Source organism: Salvia hispanica, chromosome 4 (assembly GCF_029641045.1).
Source record: "Salvia hispanica isolate PSC_SH4W2 chromosome 4, Shi_PSC_v1, whole genome shotgun sequence".
Taxonomy (NCBI): domain Eukaryota; kingdom Viridiplantae; phylum Streptophyta; class Magnoliopsida; order Lamiales; family Lamiaceae; genus Salvia; species Salvia hispanica.
Genome location: NC_142695.1, coordinates 8,742,365 through 8,760,615, shown reverse-complemented (window position 1 = coordinate 8,760,615; position 18,251 = coordinate 8,742,365). Strand labels below are relative to the sequence as shown.

The 18,251-nt window shown below is 37.7% G+C and overlaps 1 pseudogene; it reads left to right on the top strand.

Annotated features, from left to right (window-relative positions):
• The first annotated feature begins 1,135 nt into the window (after window positions 1–1,135).
• On the top strand, window positions 1,136–8,420 carry LOC125194588 (heat shock 70 kDa protein 8-like; annotated as a pseudogene).
• Window positions 8,421–18,251: the final 9,831 nt, after the last annotated feature.

Genomic DNA, 18,251 nt, shown 5'->3' with positions numbered 1-18,251 from the left:
TCAATTAGAGATTCCCACACAAATGTGTGGAGTACCTCCTGAAGTCCAATCGGTAACAATTTGATATCAATCGCCATGAAGATTGACTTAATGTCCAAGTGATTGCAGATTTCTAGGCAAATTATATATGGTTATGCATTTTCCTTTTTATTTAAATTAGGTCAGGTTTTCATGGAATTTGAACAAATTAGGACTTATTTAGAAATTGATTAAATTCAATAGAGCAAATTTGATAAGATTATTGTCTTTTACACTCATCATCGGAGAGATCAAAGTTATTGGGGGATTGAAAACCAAGGTCTAGGTGACACGTTTTTTGTCTAATTTTATGTCCTACCTTTGTTCACTTATTCAAACTTTCCTTTATTAATAACAAATTGGTGCGGTGATTGTTGTTGAAAAACGTTCGTCCACATCATGCTTGGATGGCACACTCCCGCGCGTCGAAGTGGGATACTCATATTATAATTAACAAGGTTCAAATGCATCTACAACATTGTCTAATTGTTTCATAATTACAAAGATTGATTCCAATAATGTAGTAGGATCTTATAATAACCAAATAAAAGTTGACAAAATCTCATCACATAAATAAAAGACTAACATGAAATAGTACTAGTACTCTATTCCTAAGGAAAAACAAAGCTTCCTCTATACTCAAGAATCTCAAGCTTATCCCTCCACATCTCGAAATATTCCTCAAATTTTTCTTCATAATAATCCCAAAGTCGCAAATACCTATTTTTCCACTGCAAAACAACACAACTCCTCTCACACAAAGCCTTGGGTATGAGAGCAACAGCAAATGGTCCAACACCCTTCAAAAAATGCGTTTGCAGCCTATTCCCTTCAATTGTCATCCTTCATATGTTAACCCACATATGCCATACCCCAGCACTACCGGAAGAAGTAAACACAAGAAAAGAGTCATCACCCTCTTCAAAAATCATCCACATCTTTTTCATACTCCTTCAACCTCTTAAAATTCATCTCCAAAATACGGAAACCCTCGTTCCTGAAGTCAAACGACAAGATCACCTCATTTCCCGCCTCGTCAATCGCTAGTCAGTGTGAGAAGTAGCCATTCCTGCACGACGACTTGACAGGGCTAAGAACACTCAAGCCATCACCAACAATGCTCCCGTTGGCCCAGGAATTCGTTGCTCTGGAGTATACCGAGGCATGCAAGTTTCCGGAGCAAGACCACAACTGCACCACCAAGTAATCTCGTGCGACCTTGTCGAACCAAATCCCGACGTCGCGAGGATAATCTGGATCAAACGACCTACACTAGGGTTTGGTTTGGAATTGGAATTGGAAAGGGCAAGGTGGTAAGATAGTGATAAGACCTAAACTAGGGTTGCAAACTGCAATTGGTGCGTCAGAATCCCTGTAGTAGATGAAGATGAGGCCGTGAGCAGGTCCCGCGATTCGAGCACAACGGTCTGCTGAATCGGTTACGTCGAGGCTGAGCGTCAGGTGGTTGTACAACTTGCGGTTGTGTCGGGATAGCATAGACACCTCCGAAACTCCTTCGAGCCGGAAACTGAACTGCACGAGTAGTCTATCGTCGTCGCCGCCGGCATGTGTTACGAACGCACCTGCACCGTCGACGGAGAACGTGGCAGAGGAGATACCGGGCGAGAGTGAGGTGAATGCACCAACGGTGGAAGAGTCGCCGTCGGAGGCAGAAGCGGCGCTGCAGGAGCAGGCAGAGGCACCGACGATAGGACGGCAGTTGAGGCCAAGAGATCAGCTCAAGCCGCCCAATCGTCTGCTGAATTAGTCCTTATGTTTTTTTGGTATTTTTTATTCTATTTTTGGTAGTTATTTTGGGAAGAATATTTTGTTTGATTTATTTTAAACTTATGTTGAGTCGGGCGATTTATAAGCCCCGTCGAGTTTTTTTTGTTGGTTCTTTTCTGATGTCTAGGTTAAGTTGAACCAATCCTAGGTCCTTAATAAATGAAGAGAATTTAGAGAATGGGATGTTCTCTATTTCCCAAAAGTTCAATCATCCCAAGGAATTATTTGTATTTAATTGTTGCAAGCCGTGGTTGTTATTTATCTGTTTTAATTTTTTTTGTCATTCTTTTATAATTTATCATAAGTCTTTGTTGTAATATAATCTATACATATATAAAAGCTAAGTTGTGAGAATTTTTACTTTCTCCTTTTCGTTAATTTTTTTTAACGATATAATTTTAGTAGCATGCACTATTTGATATTAATACAAGATTTATAGTATGAGATATATAAAAGTGTTGTTAAATTTGTAAATAATACTACCTTTGTCCCCCAAAATTTGCTACACTTTGACCCGACACGGGTTTTAAGAAATGTAATGAAAAGTGAGTTGAAAAAGTTGGTGGGATGTGGGTCCTACTTTTAAAGTATTAGTTTTATAATAAAATGTGAGTGGAAATAAGTTAGTGGAATATGAGGTCCACTACCAAAAATGGTAAAAGTGAAGTGTATCAAATTTTCAGGGACGGACCGAAATAGTAAACTGTATCAAATTTTCAGGGACAAAGGTAGTAGTTGTCACGATTGAAAAGGTTAAAAGTTAAAATCAATGGTATATTATACTACTGTTATTATCTAATGGGTAAAATTAAAATTCACTTATCTTATTGCATTGATGCTCGATTGATTTGATTAGTGAGAGGAATGTGTTAATGAGATTTTTTTAGGCAACGTATACATTTGTTTGGTTCAATTTGTGTTGCTTTTAATTAACCTAACTTTGCGCTAACTATAGAAAAGTCATTTGTGCAAATTGCATCCGATGCGAATTTCGTAATATATGACATAAAGAAATAAAATGAGTAAAATATGAAAGATCAAAATCAAATGTGAATAAAGTAAAAGAGAAAAGATAAAAATGTGAGTAATAAATTAAAAGTTATTTTTCATTTTAAATATAAGACTATTTTTTATGGATGGTCGGAAATGAAGATGTGAGACTATTTTTTATAGACGGAGATAATATTTAATAAAATGGATGATTTGATAGTGAAGCTAAATTGGCCAAATAGTCTATGAAGGCCCAACCCATGCCCGTGAGGCCCGAATAATTCAATCACGATACTTTGAAATTGTTATCCATTTAAAGCAAGTGAATAAATTAAGGTGTAAATATTAACTTTTAGACTCTAGATATTGATCCTTTTGTGTTTTATTAGCATTGATTATTTAGAATCTTCAAATTGTAGATAGTATGTTTATAGAATTATTGGGATTCTATTTGTTAATTTAGTATAATTCATTCGTTTGTTCTCAACTATGGAATGATTGATTGTTGTAAAATTTGAGATATTTTAGCATGCATATATATATTTATAGAGAAGTTATTTTTGGGTCTTATTAATAAATTTGTATAGTTATGGTTAGAGTTCCATTATCCACAAATCCACTCTTAAAGACTGAACCACCGAACCCTACCAAATTAGGGCTTTTAGATCTAGTTTTTTATGGATAAGATACAGAAATTTATAAATTATTTTTGTCTTCATCACGAGCCTATTTTAATTCATCCGAAGGTAAATAAGTCATACTAACATGTTACGAAGATTTAACTTCGTCCAGAATATATTACTTCATTCTAGTAGGTTTTTACTTCATACCAGTAGGTTTTTACTTCATTCCAGTACGTAAATGTGGTTTCGCCGTCGCGTGCCGTTCTTTCTCTCTACGATATCTATCACCACCGCCATGGCGCTAATATGGTTTAATAAACACATGGAATAATATAATAAATTATTGGAATGAAGTATGTGTAGAAGCATTTGAAGTCCTACTGGAATGAAGTAAAAATCTTATCCAATGAAGTAATAACGTTTCTGAATGAAGTAATAAACTTACTTGAATAAATTGCATATTTAAATGTCAATCAAGCAAAAACTCACGTCAATGAATTTGAATGAAGCATATGTTGAATCATTTCAAAACCTACTGGAAGCAAGTAAAAACATGTTGTAGTTTCAATGTATTACGTACAGAATGAAGTAATAAACCTATACAATGAAGTAAAATGGGCTAGTAATGAAGCAGAAAAAATTTTCACAGCAGCACATCTCATCAAAAAAACTAGATCTAATGGCCCAGATTTGATCTCTAGTTCGATCTTTAAAATTGGTTCGACATTGATCACAGCTCGTTATTATTATATATAAACTATATTATTTGATTGTAAATTGGTTTCTTTATATATTGAATTTCTGATTATATATTGTACTCCTGGTAATTGGATTGTATCGATTGAATTTGTAGAGTCAAAATTTTCAACTTTCTTTAAGGGTTCGGGCTTATTCGTATTTATTTAGTTTTTATAAAATTTTATTTATCCTTCATAAATTTAGTGCTAATATTAAAATTAAAGAACAATGTCTCAATTAAAAATACTTATATATATGATTAAAGAACATTGATAAATGTACATAAATGACGTTTTAGTTCCATTTTATTAAATAATATAATGTGCTTAAATATATATCCTTTAGCAAAAATTTAGGAAAGGATTACGGATTACATTTTTTATGTTAAATACTTATCTATCTATAATAACTATATAAAAGAAGAGTTTTGGTCTAAATTTGAATATTTATGAATTCTAGGTATGAATTTGAATTATTGTAGATTTAGGAGTGACTGTTTTTTTCTAAATTTTTTTTGATTAATATATAAATAAATACTTAATGTTGTGATAACAATTTAGGGTAATTTTTAAATAAATTTGAATTAATATTTAAGTAAATAATTAATGGATGGTTACAATCAAATTCCTTTGATTTAATTGATTTATATTTTAGCCTCAACTTTTGTACATGTACTTTTTTATCTCATAACTTACATGTCATCAAGAATTGTAAAAGGTTACATTATTAAAAAAATTGATGGCCAAATTTTTTAAATCAGCCATTTCACTAAAAAACAAGTTAAAGCGTCAAACTATAAATTAATAATGATTCTCAATCATAATTTTTTTTTTCTTTTGGAAACCTACTTAATCCACATTTTAAAAAAAATATCAATAATGATTCTCTATTTATTCTCGTGATGACTTAAAATCATAACCTATTGGATTGAGAAAAATCGTTTTATCAACTGAGTTGCGCTTCGTCGTCTTCTTATTTTAGCATGTTCATTGCACGGAATGTGTTCAAATAAACAATAAGTCTAGCTTTTGTAATTAAAAATTGAAGATAATTTATAGTAGAAATATATAGAAATAAATAGAATATATAAGAAAAAAGTAGAGAATTCTAGAAGTGAAAAAAATATTAGGATGAAAAGTTTAGAACAAATACATATGTAGTCTATATATATATATGTCTGTTGTAAATATTTCGTACTATAGGTTAAGTTTTGGAAATTTAGTTTTTTTAGTTTTCAAATTCAAGTAATGAAAAAGTGATATATGAAATTAGTTTTCATAAAATTAATTGAACCGTGCATCGCACGGGAGTGGACACTAGTTGCAGATTAAAGAAAAGATATATCTCGATAATTATCTCTAAATCAAATTGTAAATTAAGTGTAGATTTATCATAATTTTTTCATATTATTTAATTTTTTTGTTGCAAAAAATTCCCAGCGGTGAACTAGCCTAAGACTCGGGAATTAAGAAAGTTCAATTTCGTATTTTTCCCTTGATTTTCCCATTTTTTTTCATTCACTTTTCTTCTCTCCGGTCAGCTAGGTTCACCACTTTCCTCTCTCATTATTCGATCGAGTTGTTCCAGCCATTCCCTTTCTCGGTCACCCTTTTGAAATCGGTTAGTTCTTACTTTACTTGCGTTAAATTATTCTTTATATCATTGTTGTAATTTTTTGGTAAATTCTGTTTGATATGATAAATTCTAGTAGTAATTTCTTTGGTCAGAAGTGTTTGTGGAAATGCGCATAAGATCAAAATGTTATACTAGATGAAAATGCTTTTTTCCATTTCAAGAACAAGAACGCAAAGATATGATCTTTATAAATACTTAATAAATTTGCATGTGCATTTGATTACTATTTTGTAGTATCAAGAATGGATGATCTTTATAAATAGTACATTTACTTCTACATTTTATTACTATTTTGTAGGTATCAAGAACGGCAGAATGTTAAAACACCGTCTTCTTCAGCTGGTTAGCTGAACCACAGTGCTGCAGTGTGGAGTGCCTCTAGAGTGAAACTTTTAGAGAACACTAGAAACTACAAGAGTCAGTCTGTTGATGATGAATTACATCTGGCTGCATCGTACAACATAAAAAGCTGAAAATTGGCGTCCGACACAAAAAGCTTTGGTCAAAAGAGCATGTGCATTGGCTAGTCTTCCAAACCCAAGTTTGATTCTTGAGCCAACAGTGGTTGCACTGCTGCATGCACATCAGCAGCAGCAAAACATGCAACAGAGCTTGGGCTACTTAAATCAGAAAATTGTTTTGATATTCAACATGGGTGCTGGATTTTGCAATGTAGTGGTTGATGCCATCAGAGAAGGAGAGCCGCTGGAAATGCAGTAGGAGGCGAAGACATACTTTATAATACAATGCGCCACATCTTACCTGATATGGACAGTCGTTTTTCGACCTATAGGGTGGAAACAGGGACGAAGCCACTATGGGGCCTGGGGGGCCACTCAGCTTATGATATTATTAGTATATATATTCTACACAAATATATAAAATCTCACCTAGTGCAGTTGGTTTGGGCCCAAGCCCTCTGGTCTTAGTGTCCCAGGTTCGAATCCTGGTATGGACAAATCCTTATATTTTTCTTTTTTTATGTCCTACTGTTTTATTTTCCTTGTTTTGTGTCCCAAGTTCGAGTTCCCTCTTGAACAAATCGATTTATTCTCCTTGTTTTATGTCCAATTGTATTGTCTAACACTCTTTTCTCTATTATCTAAAATAAATGCATTTGTACATTATATGCCAATAATCATTTGAATTGATTAAAATTTTACAAATCTTAGTAAATTAAAACTAATTATAGAAAAATAATTTACCTAATTAGATAAACTAACATATCAAATAAAATGAATTTATCGACAGCTTTATTTGACGATTGTATGCTTGTAACACCATTTGGTTATTTGTAATTTAATACCTAATCTTTGGGATCATTTAGCTAGCTCTAGCAATCATTGCAATTTATTAGATCCCTTCAATTTTTCTATGTGAAATTGCATTTGAGATTTCACATGAGTTATATTCATACAGAGTCTTTATTTTATTTTCTTACACTTTTATGTTGAAGAGTGTTACCCGGACTGCTATTTATTTTCATATATATCCGATTTTTGTCTTATTTTCTAATTTACTTACACTTTATTTTCTAACAATGACCAACATATCTATATCTAGGTTCTACTACGTATCTCTAATTTTTTTTCCTCTAATTATTCATCTATATCGCTTGCAACTATCTATTTATTGAAACAACTTTTGGCCATACCGACACTAAAAAATACCTAAAACTCGGGCCCCTCAATAAAAAATTTCTGTCTTCGTCTCTGGGTGGAAAATATCGCTAGATTGGAATTGCTTCGTGTTGACACGCAAGCTTCTATCCACAAACTCTCCTCCCAATTAAGTGTTCTTATCAGCCTTGACTTGACTTAGGGAATGGGAGAAAGAAGCGCAAGATTCTCAATAGGAAAGAATTCGAGCAAGTGAATCAAGAAATATTTGAGAAATGTAAAAGACTCATCGAAGGCTGCTTGCGCGATGCAAAGGTCTATAAAGGATATAAATGATGTTATACTTGTTGGGGGTTGCTCTAATATCCCTAAGTTGCAAAAGATTGCAATTGGTATCTGCGAAAAGGTTCCATACATGGAGATCAACATGTTGGAAGCTGCAGTTCAAGGAGCATCTCTGATCAACATGTTGGAAGTTGCAGTTCAAGGAGCATCTCTGGAAGCTGCAGTAGCTTCTCAAGTCAGCAAATCTTTCAGGAGTTTGAAAACAACTATTCAAGCAACACCGTTGAGCATTGGGGTGAAAGCAGATGGGAATAGCTGTATCCCGATCATACATCAAAACATAAAATTGCCTGTTAGATGCGAAATGGACTTTACAACTGCGCATGATGACCAAGCAGAGGCGTTAATCATTGTGTGTGAAGGAAGTGAGAAAACTGTGGAAAAGAACCAGCTTCTCGGATACTTGAAGATCAGAGGGATACCAAAAGCACGAAGAGGCGTTCCAATTATCAACGCGTGCTTCAACCTAAATGCAGAGAATGATCTCACAATTTTTGCAGGGTTGATCATGTCGTGGGCTAAAATCCCTGGAGCTCTGTTCATGGAAGCCAGCATGGGAACGATATACGATGGTCACGGATGGCGTTACGACGTGTTCAACACAACATACGGGTCTACCCTTGATTTAGCGACCATCCAAAAGGAAGGTGTGCATCTCATATGAAAGTTAATAAATACAGTGGTTGGTTTTTTGTTTTTTTTTTTTTTTTTTTTTTTTGTTTTTTTAATATTGTGCGGCCCAAGCATAGAGCTAATCCAATCTAGTGTTTTGTACTTATAGAATAATCTTGATTCTGGAATATTGTTGATGGTGTAACATCCCTGACTCTAAATATGTTTTATTTTGAATATGTTTATATTTTATTGTCTATTGACATTATAAACATAATAGGTTGTTAGAGATTGTATTAAAAATGTATATTATGTGTGTATATTTATATATATATTTGTAGGTTTGTGTTAAAATGAAAACTCCTCTTAAAGTGACACCGTGATACCACTTATACAACAATATTATAAACGTTATACATCAATCTATAGATTGTTGTATAGCGTGTTGGATATTGCTGGTCAAGAAAAAAATTATTGTATAGTGTACAAAATATTGCTGGCCGTCTTTTTCAGAATTTTTTTTCTTTTTTTGCCATGTGACAGTTTATTATTCGTCCATGTGTACAAATGATTGACTAGGAATGATGACATGATGTTATTTTAAGAGGTGGTGGCACCCTAACACTCCCCTATACTTGTAAGATATGAGTAAAGTTAATAAATACTCCATCCGTCCCTGAAAATTTGTCACTTATTTCCATTTTCGTGGTCCCTAAAAATTTGTCACCTTTCACTTTTACCATTTTTTATAGTGGACCATACATTCCACTAACACATTCTCACCCACATTTTATTATAAAACTACTCCTTCCGTCCCGGCTAAGATGACACATTGCTTAGCCGGCACGGGATTTTAGGAGTTATTGGTTAAAGTGTTTAATTGGAGAGAGAGAATGTGGGTGTAAGTATTAAAGTAGAGAGATAAAGAAAGATGGATATTTTAATAGGAGTGAGAAAAAGTGGTTGAGTGTATTAATTGAAGAGAGAAAGTTACCAAAAAATGAAATGTGTCATCTTAATTAGTTGGGACAAACTAAAAAGGAAAACGTGTCATCTTAAGCGGGACGGAGGGAGTAATATGTAAACGTAGGACCCACATGTCACTAACTTTTTCAACTCAATTTCTATTACATTTCTTAAAACCCGTGCCGGATTAAATGATAACAAATTATGAGGGACAGAGGGAGTATATGAAAACTATAGAGCAAATATTAAAACAAGCTATGTGCCTACATATGCATATATGTGCATGTAGGAAAATGGAAAATAATAAGATTATGTATAATTTCTTTATTTTTTATGAATAAATAATCAAATAGAACCAAAACCAACGTTTACATCATACACTCGGGCATACCCGAGGACATACAATAGAGAAACCACAAGTAGGCTAGAATAGAGCAACAAGGTAAAGACCAAGAGACAAACATCACGGGCCAAGCCCCAAACAAGGACGAACACAGATCAAGTCACCCATCAAAACCCAGAGTGGGCGGGCCTCGTTAAAACCCCTTGGGGAAAAAACCCCATGGGATAAAACTCCCCAAGGGGAAAAAGAGTACCCTGATGAGTGACTCAAAGAGTGTCGTACACCAAAACAACTAAAACCTGAGGGCTTCATCATCTGTCTGGAAGGTGGAGAAGAACCTGCTCGTGTGGAAAGTGTGAGTACAAAATGCTGTAGGTAGATTCTTTGATCTCAAAAATGACCCTCGCTGCGTCCTAAGCTTTCCCATCAAAAATAATCTTGTTCCGAGTCCTCCAAATGATCGCTACTGAAGCCATGAGAGCAATCCTCTCATCTGAACAATCCGTGATCCTCTAATATGTCGTCCTGCCCATTCGATGACACTCCTAATCGTCGCCGATCTCCTCGCAATGCCAAGCCAGAGCATGATCTTACCCCACACTGCCCAAGACTTTGGGTACTTGAAGAAAAGATGATCCACTGATTCCTCCTCACAGCGGCAAATCTAACAAGTAATGTCCAAATTCTCCATGTAGTGGAGGCGATCACGTGTGGAAAGGCGTCCTCGAAGTGCAAGCCAAGTAATGAAAGAGTACTTAGGAGGGACAATGTCCTTCCATACATATTTAGCCCAGAAACGCCTCTCACCTCTCGGCCTAAACCATTCATAGGCCTCATGGACCCCTTTTCCCTCAAACCATTTGCTCCATAGAGCAATGATCTCGTCTCTAGTGCACCTGCCCAACATCTCATCCCGGATGGATAAAAGTTTCTTGATGAGCATGGAATCCCTCTTCTTGTGTGTCGTTGTTAAGGACCTTCTCCTTAACTGCGATCTGCAGCGTGTTTGCGGCGATCGAAAAGTGTTCCGGCGCCCTTCGTCGGGTCGGCGGAAATAATAGTTTCGAGTTGTGTGCGGGTTCCTCCCGTCGGGCAACGCGATAACTAGGCGGCTGATAGAATACTCCGGCGTCCAATCAGGATCGGCGGAGAGAATCCAAATTAGGTTTGGAAAACATACGTTATCTTTGGGGAGAAATAATAATTCATTTATTGGTTGAATGAATGAATACAATATCTCCTATTTATAAGACTAGAATACCATAAACAAATATAGAAAAGATACGGTAAATCAAAATATAACTAAATAATTGTGATAACTAGAGATATGATATTGGATCGTATCAACTCCCCCATGGTTAAAATTCACCTTGTCCTCAAGGTGGAAACCACGAAGCAACGAAGAGTTGAAAGAAGAAGCTTTGGCGAATAATCTCCTCCTAGATCAAACACACACCGAGCAACTGAGCGTTTCCCTTCATCATCCCAATTAAATTTTCGAGCATTAGTGAAGACAACATGTTTGGCAAGCACGTGTAGCTCGATGCGAAAGGTTTCTGCGGCGGCAAACACACACTTGATAACTTCTTCTAGTGGCAGCTCTTTCTCGCTCTCATGTAAATCCGATTTTTCCATCTGCATAGCAAGAAATCCATACTTTCGTTTGCTAATACTGACACATATACCAGGATCGAATGTGCGCAAAATGATCACTTTGATCATCCTAAATATATCACTGTCTTCCTCATCTTTACTCCCCACTAAACCCTTCAGCCCCATCTCATTTTCTTTCCATTAATCTTCAACAATGTTCTTCTCTCCCACAACATCATGAGAACAAGGCACAACTTTCTTATGCCGCTCCTTTGACCTTGAGCTCGTGACAGCAGCTTGCGGAAGACGATTAGAAGCCAACAATGGAGCTTTCTCCGGCAGCGATTGCAAGGGCTGATAAGGTCCTGGAGCAGAGTAGGGCAGCAGCTCCAAGGGCGGTGGAGGACTCAGCTGCTGTGGCTGGCGATCTGATCTGGGCAGCGTTGACGGCGGTTGATAGTCTTGGTGGGACTGCTTTGCGACAATGGTTGCTGGTTGGGGCAGATTCGAATATCAGACAACAGCTGCAACGGGCGGCGACGCTACTGAATTGCAGTGGCTCGCCATGCTCGATTGTTGTAGTAAACCCGACGTCACAAAAGAAACCATGGTACTTCTCGATGGAGGATATTCTATCTTCCGAAGCGACGGAGAAATATATGGTCGATCAAGATCGGGCTGTTGCGACGATCGGGACTTGCTCACCCGGTGATCAGCAGCATCGACACGAGCGTCCATCCTGTCAAACGTCTCTAGTTTTGTGTGAATTGGGTCCTTCGCTGTGGTGGCTGGACCATAATCTGAATATCCTCGCGATGCACGGCGAGGCGGTGGTTCCCAACAAGAGGGCTGTCGCGACTGTGGTGGGTCGTAACACGTGGTTGGCCAATTAAACTGCTGATCATACCCGCCTATTAGGTGACGATGTTGTTGAAATCTTGGTGGGTCCCAACATACACCCCTGCGATTTCTCCCCTCGCGACGATATCGATCTCTCCGCGGGCAGTCACGCGCCCCAAAATTAGGGTTTCTGGGGGAAGACCCCCTCTCCCAATTACGCCTCCATCGTGCCCCGTCACCATCAGAATCGTCGTCGTCGTCATACTCTGTTCGCTGATCACGCCTGCGGTTGGGGTTTGGTTCAAAATTATCGAACCGACGATTCGTTTCATCCCACCAAGAATCAAATCTATCCAGTCTCTCCAACAACTGATCCAGTTTGCAGTTAATTGAGTCGTCGTTGTTGCTGTTATCCAGAGGCCGCGTAGACAGCTCCTCGTCCAAGTGCGGTCGTTGATGTCCCAGGTAGTCACGACGGACACTGACATTGTTGCGTCTGGAAGAACCGTTCGGAAAAGCATCCGGGCGGAGGCTCCCCCAAGTTCCTTTCCCGTTATTATAAAAGCGGGACATGAGTAAACCGATGAAAGCACCAGTTGTTAAGGACCTTCTCCTTAACTGCGATCTGCAGCGTTTTGTGGCGATCGAAAAGTGTTCCGGCGCCCTTCGTCGGGTCGGCAGAAATAATAGTTTCGAGTTGTGCGCGGGTTCCTCCCGTCGGGCAACGCGATAACTAGTCGGCTGATAGAATACTCCGGCGTCCAATCAGGATCGGCGGAGAGAATCCAAATTTGGTTTGGAAAACATACGTTATCTTTGGGGAGAAATAATAATTCATTTATTGGTTGAATGAATGAATACAATATTTCATATTTATAAGACTAGAATACTAGAAACAAATATCTAAACAAATATAGAAAAGATACGGTAAATCAAAATATAACTAAATAATTGTGATAACTAGAGATATGATATGGGATCGTATCAGTCTTCCACTCCCAAATAGAACCATTCCCAATAAATTCTGAGTGAATCCACAGAATCCAGAGAGAGTCCTTCTTTGAGTGAATGTTCCAAAGGATCTTGGCATAAAGTGCCGAGTTCCAAGCATTGAGGTTTCTGATTCCCAAGCCTCCTTCCTTTTGTGGCTTGCAAACATCATCCCACGCAACTTTACCAAACTTCTTCCCCCAAAGGAAAGTGCGGGCAATCCCTATGAGCTTGTCGATGACTGTCCCAGTAAGCGGAAAGACTTGTAGCCAGTAAGCTTCCACGCCTTGCAAGACAGATGTAATCAGTTCCATGCGCCCAACAAAAGAGAGAGTCTTACTTGGCTATTTTTTTATTTTGTCCGTCAGCTTGTCGATCAATTGGCCATGGTCTGAGGAGGCAAGTCTCTTCGATGCAAGCGGAATGCCCAGGTATTTGATTTGGGAGGTTGCCTTCAAGGAAGCCGAACACTTGCAGCAAAGTCTCCTTGGGAACTTTGATGGAGCCTGCAATGAACTTGTTAGACTTGTCCCGGTTGATCCCAAGTCCTGAGCATTCGGAGAACTCCTCCATGGTGTCTGCCAGAACCTGCATAGAAATCAAATCTCCCCTGCCGAACAAAAGTAAGTCATCTGCAAAAGCGAGGTGAGTAATGTCCTGATGCTGACACTTATTGTGAAACTGGAAGTCCTTAGAAGTGCGAACAAGAAGCCAACTAGACAGATATTCCATGCAGAGAATGAACAAAGAAGGAGACATGGGGTCTCCCTGTCTGAGACCCCTTTAACCTCTGAAGTAGCAATGGTGGCTACCATTCACCATGATCGTGTACGAAGGTGATGTGACGCACTCCATGATCAAGTGAACAAAAGAAGAGTGGAAGTTGAGACCAGTGAGCACGTCCCTCAAGAAACTCCAGTCAACTGTATCATAAGCTTTCCGGATGTCGATCTTGACAGTGCACCTCGGTGAACCTCTCGAGATTGTGTAGCCTCTCATAATCTCCTCGGCTAGGTAGATACTGTCCATGATACTTATCCCCGAGATGAAAGCCGATTGGGAAGGGCTAATCATTTTAGGGAGGAGCAGCTCGAGCCGCTTAGAGATGATCTTTGTGATCACTTTGTAGACCACGTTACAGCAGGCTATCGGTCTGAAGTCACTGACCCTTGGGTTTGTGTCTATTTTCAGGATGAGAGAGATGGTTGTTGTGTTGAGGCTTTTAAGGAGCCTCCCTGTAGTAAAGAACTCTTTAACCGCCCTAACCAAATCTTCCCCAATGAACAACCAGTGCTTCCTGTAGAAGGTTGATGTGTACCCATCCAGACCCGGTGACTTATCCACACTGATGTTGAACAGGGCTTCCTTGATCTCTTATGTGGTTACCTCTCGGCTGAGGCCTTCGTTGTCTTCATCATTAAGTCTATAGCCTCTGTCAAGAACCTCCATCCTCAACGGTTGTGCAACTCCCTCAGTGCCCAGGAGTCCCTTGTAGTATTGGATGAAGCTCTCAATAATTTCATCCTGGTCCTTTGTCACAGAACCATCATCTCTACAAAGGATGGTGATCATGTTCCTCGAGTTGTTCCTCGAGACAAGCGAGTGGAAGAAAGTTGTGTTCCTGTCACTCTGCTGAAGGTGTTTCAGGCGTGATTTCTGTCCATAGAAGGCCTTCTCTGATGTGCTGTAGAAAAGGACTTTTGGTCTGACTTCATTGATTCTATCCTGAATCTCTGCATTCCATGTATCTCTATCCGCTGCCAGTTGGAGATCTTCTAGCTCCTTGGTGTAGTCTTTAACTTTCTCTGACAAGTTGTTGAACTCCTTGAAATTGAAAGCCTTTAGAATCTTCTTGAATTCCTTTCCCCTTTCCATAAGAATGAACTGCTTGCAACCTTGGATCGGAATCCTCCAGTGGTCTCTCAAAAGTGGCTCAAAACCTGCATGTGTTAGCCAAAAATTGAAAAACTTGAAGGGTTTAGGAAAGGACCTCAATTCCCCGAAGAGGGTGGCGATGGCTGGTGAATGGGGCTCCTGATGGAGGGAAGCGTGTTGAAATGAGGTAGCCCGCATTGTGCCAACCCTCGTTCACCATGATCCTGTCAATCTTCCCTCCTTGATGGATGGGGTATATGTCTTGCAGGTATCTTTGTCGGACGTTCCCCGGGAAGGAAGCTGTGCTTTCGTTGATGAAAAGATGGCCTTCTCAAGCTTCTGTTACATATCATAGCAAGGGATGGATGTTCTTCCAAAGGTAGCCCGTATTACATCAAAGGTAGCCCGCATTACATATATTTATAATTTAATATATGTCAAACTGAGACATTTTATAATCTTGCTGTCAAAGGTAGCCCGCATTACCTGCAATGTTTGTAATTCCACCAATTGACAACAATATAGTTCTTCAAAGATGAAGAAAAATAATCGACTGCGTGAATAAATCTTCTAGAGAGGTGCTACACAAAAACAGGAAGCCAATTTAGTGAGATAAATTCTTGGTAATTGAAATTGATGTTTTAAACTCGTGTGGTGTGGTGTGGTGTTGTCTCCATGACCGAAAAGCAAAGAGAAAAAGGGACGAGATGGTGCAGTGGTGCTACAATAATTCCGATGAAAATCAAAGAGCAAAAGGGAAGAGAAGATGGAGAAGTGGTGCTGCATATCAAAGAGTGAAAGGGAAGAGAAGGTTGTGGTGCTGCAGATCTAAACGAAATCAAAGAGAAAAAGGGAAGAGAATGATGGAAGAGAAGAGAAGATTGAGCATAAGAGGGATAATTTTGGAAGGCATTTAGTTTCTTGACCAAAATTTGAAAGCTAGAAAACAAACCTCCCCTGCATCAGCGATAAGTTTAGTCCAAAATAGTGGTATACACTCTTGGGCCTTTGCGGGCCGGGTTATTTCGCGGGCTTCTTAACCAAAATTGAAAATGTATTAAACAATGGAAAAACCTAGGAAATTAGTCATTTTCTTGGTTTTCCTGGGCTATTAAACACACCCTAAAGGGGAGAGGAAATATGTACTCCCTCCGTTCCATAGAGTCATTTTGCCATTTTGGTACGTTCCATAGTACTCCCGCCGTCCCAGGGAAGATGACCTCTTCTTGGGACGGCACGAGATTTTATGCAATCTTGTTTAAGATGTTTAAGTAGAAAGAGAAAAGGTCGGTGGGTGTTTTAAGTATGAGAGAGAAATAAATTAAGATAGGAAAATAAAGGAAGAAAGAGAAAATATAAATGGAAGTTTTAAGCAAGAGAGACAAATATGAAAAATCTATAATTTATTTCACTTATTGATTTAAAAAATTCTCAAAATATACAATTAAAAATATTGACAATTTCAACGAATTTTTTAAAATTAATTATATGCTGGATTAAAATTTTTGAAAATTAGGATATGATTTTGTCATTTTCAGAAAACATCATTATAAAGACCCATTTGATTGTTAATTTAATTAAAGTGTGAAAAATCATAAATTCATAAATTACGTAAAGTATAAAATTATGTGAAGAAAAAGAAAACCTGAATTTAACTTGGCGGCAGATCCATTCATTCAATTTTGGAAATTTCAACTTGGCGGCAGATTTAACAATTGATGATTTCATTCATTTCATTTTGAAACCTTTCAAGTTGGCGGCAGAATTCAACAATAGATGAGGCAAAAAGGATTCTTCCACACAAAAAATTAAATTGCTTCCTAACACTAAAACGACAGCTGATTTAGAGGAAGTTATGGTGGGAAAAAAGGATTCTTCCACACAAAAAATCAATCTTGTCGTCCAATTTATCCGTCGTCAAAATCGGCAATACGCCTAAAATTTGGGAAATTTGTTTTGACATCGCCCGAAAATCACATCCGTCTCGTCGGTCATTGCGGGGAGGGTGACGATTCTCTGCGCTATTTGGCACGGACAAAAAGAAGATTGATGAAAGGAGAAGATTGCCGGAAAATATTGTCGGAGACGATTGCCGGAGAACGAGATCGCGATTAGATCTATGGTTTTGTCGAAGAGAAGCAGAGGTGGGAGGTCAAATTGGGTAGTTAATTAGTGAATTAATTAGGGTTATTAATTAGATTAAAATCCCTTATTTTATCCTAATTATTTCCTTATTAAGTAATGAGTCATCTTGATTGGGACAGACGAAAAAGGAAAGTGAGTCATCTTCAGTGGGACGGAGGGAGTAATAGAGTCATTTGCCTTTTTAGTAAAAGTCAACACATTTTTTCACACCTACTTTACTCTCTCTTACTTTTTCCTCTCTTCATCTCTCTCCCTTTTTCATTTTCCACTTTATTCTCCCTTTACTTAAGTTACCTAACACAATTTTTCTTAATCTTCGTGCGGAAAATAAATGACTCTGTTACTACGGAACGGAGGAAGTATGTTATTAGAGTATTATTTTAATGGAAATAGAATTAAAAAAAAAAAGAGAGAGAGAGAGAAGAAAAGAAAGAAAAAGGAAAGGGATACTTCTCTGTCGAAAGGAAGAAAGAGAGGAAAACGAGGGGAAAGAATGAAAAATTTGTTCCAAGGGATCAAAGATTGTAATCATGATGAAATCACAGTACTATATGGTTGATTGTTATCTATTAAATTAATAGTGAATATTTGAATTAGATGGTGAAATATGATATGGATATAAGATTGATACAAATGATATATTTATACAATGCATTGGAATTATTTGATGGAATATAATAACGATATGTAATTGATAGAGTTGATATGTTTTACATATAGTGGTGAAAGTACATGAATCATGTGATTAAAGAGGATCTGTGACGGTCTTGCACTGGATCTGAAATTACAGAGGGACCTATAAGTCCAATACAGAGGGACCTATGAGTCCAATTACAGAGGAACCTTTGGGTCATAGAGAAATCTCAGACATCACAGAATAACAAATTGAACAGAGAGACATATGCATATGGATATAAAGTTATTTTAAATTACTCCATCCGTCCACAAACAATAGATCACTTTTGTCATTTTGGGACGTCCACAAAAAATAGATCACTTTCTTAAAATGGAAATTTTATCTCTCATACTTTTCCCACTTTTTCTTCCCTCTCTCATACTTTACTCACTTTTTCTCCTTATTTCTCTTACTTTACCTACTTTTTCTCCTCCTCTTTCTTACTTTACCAATTC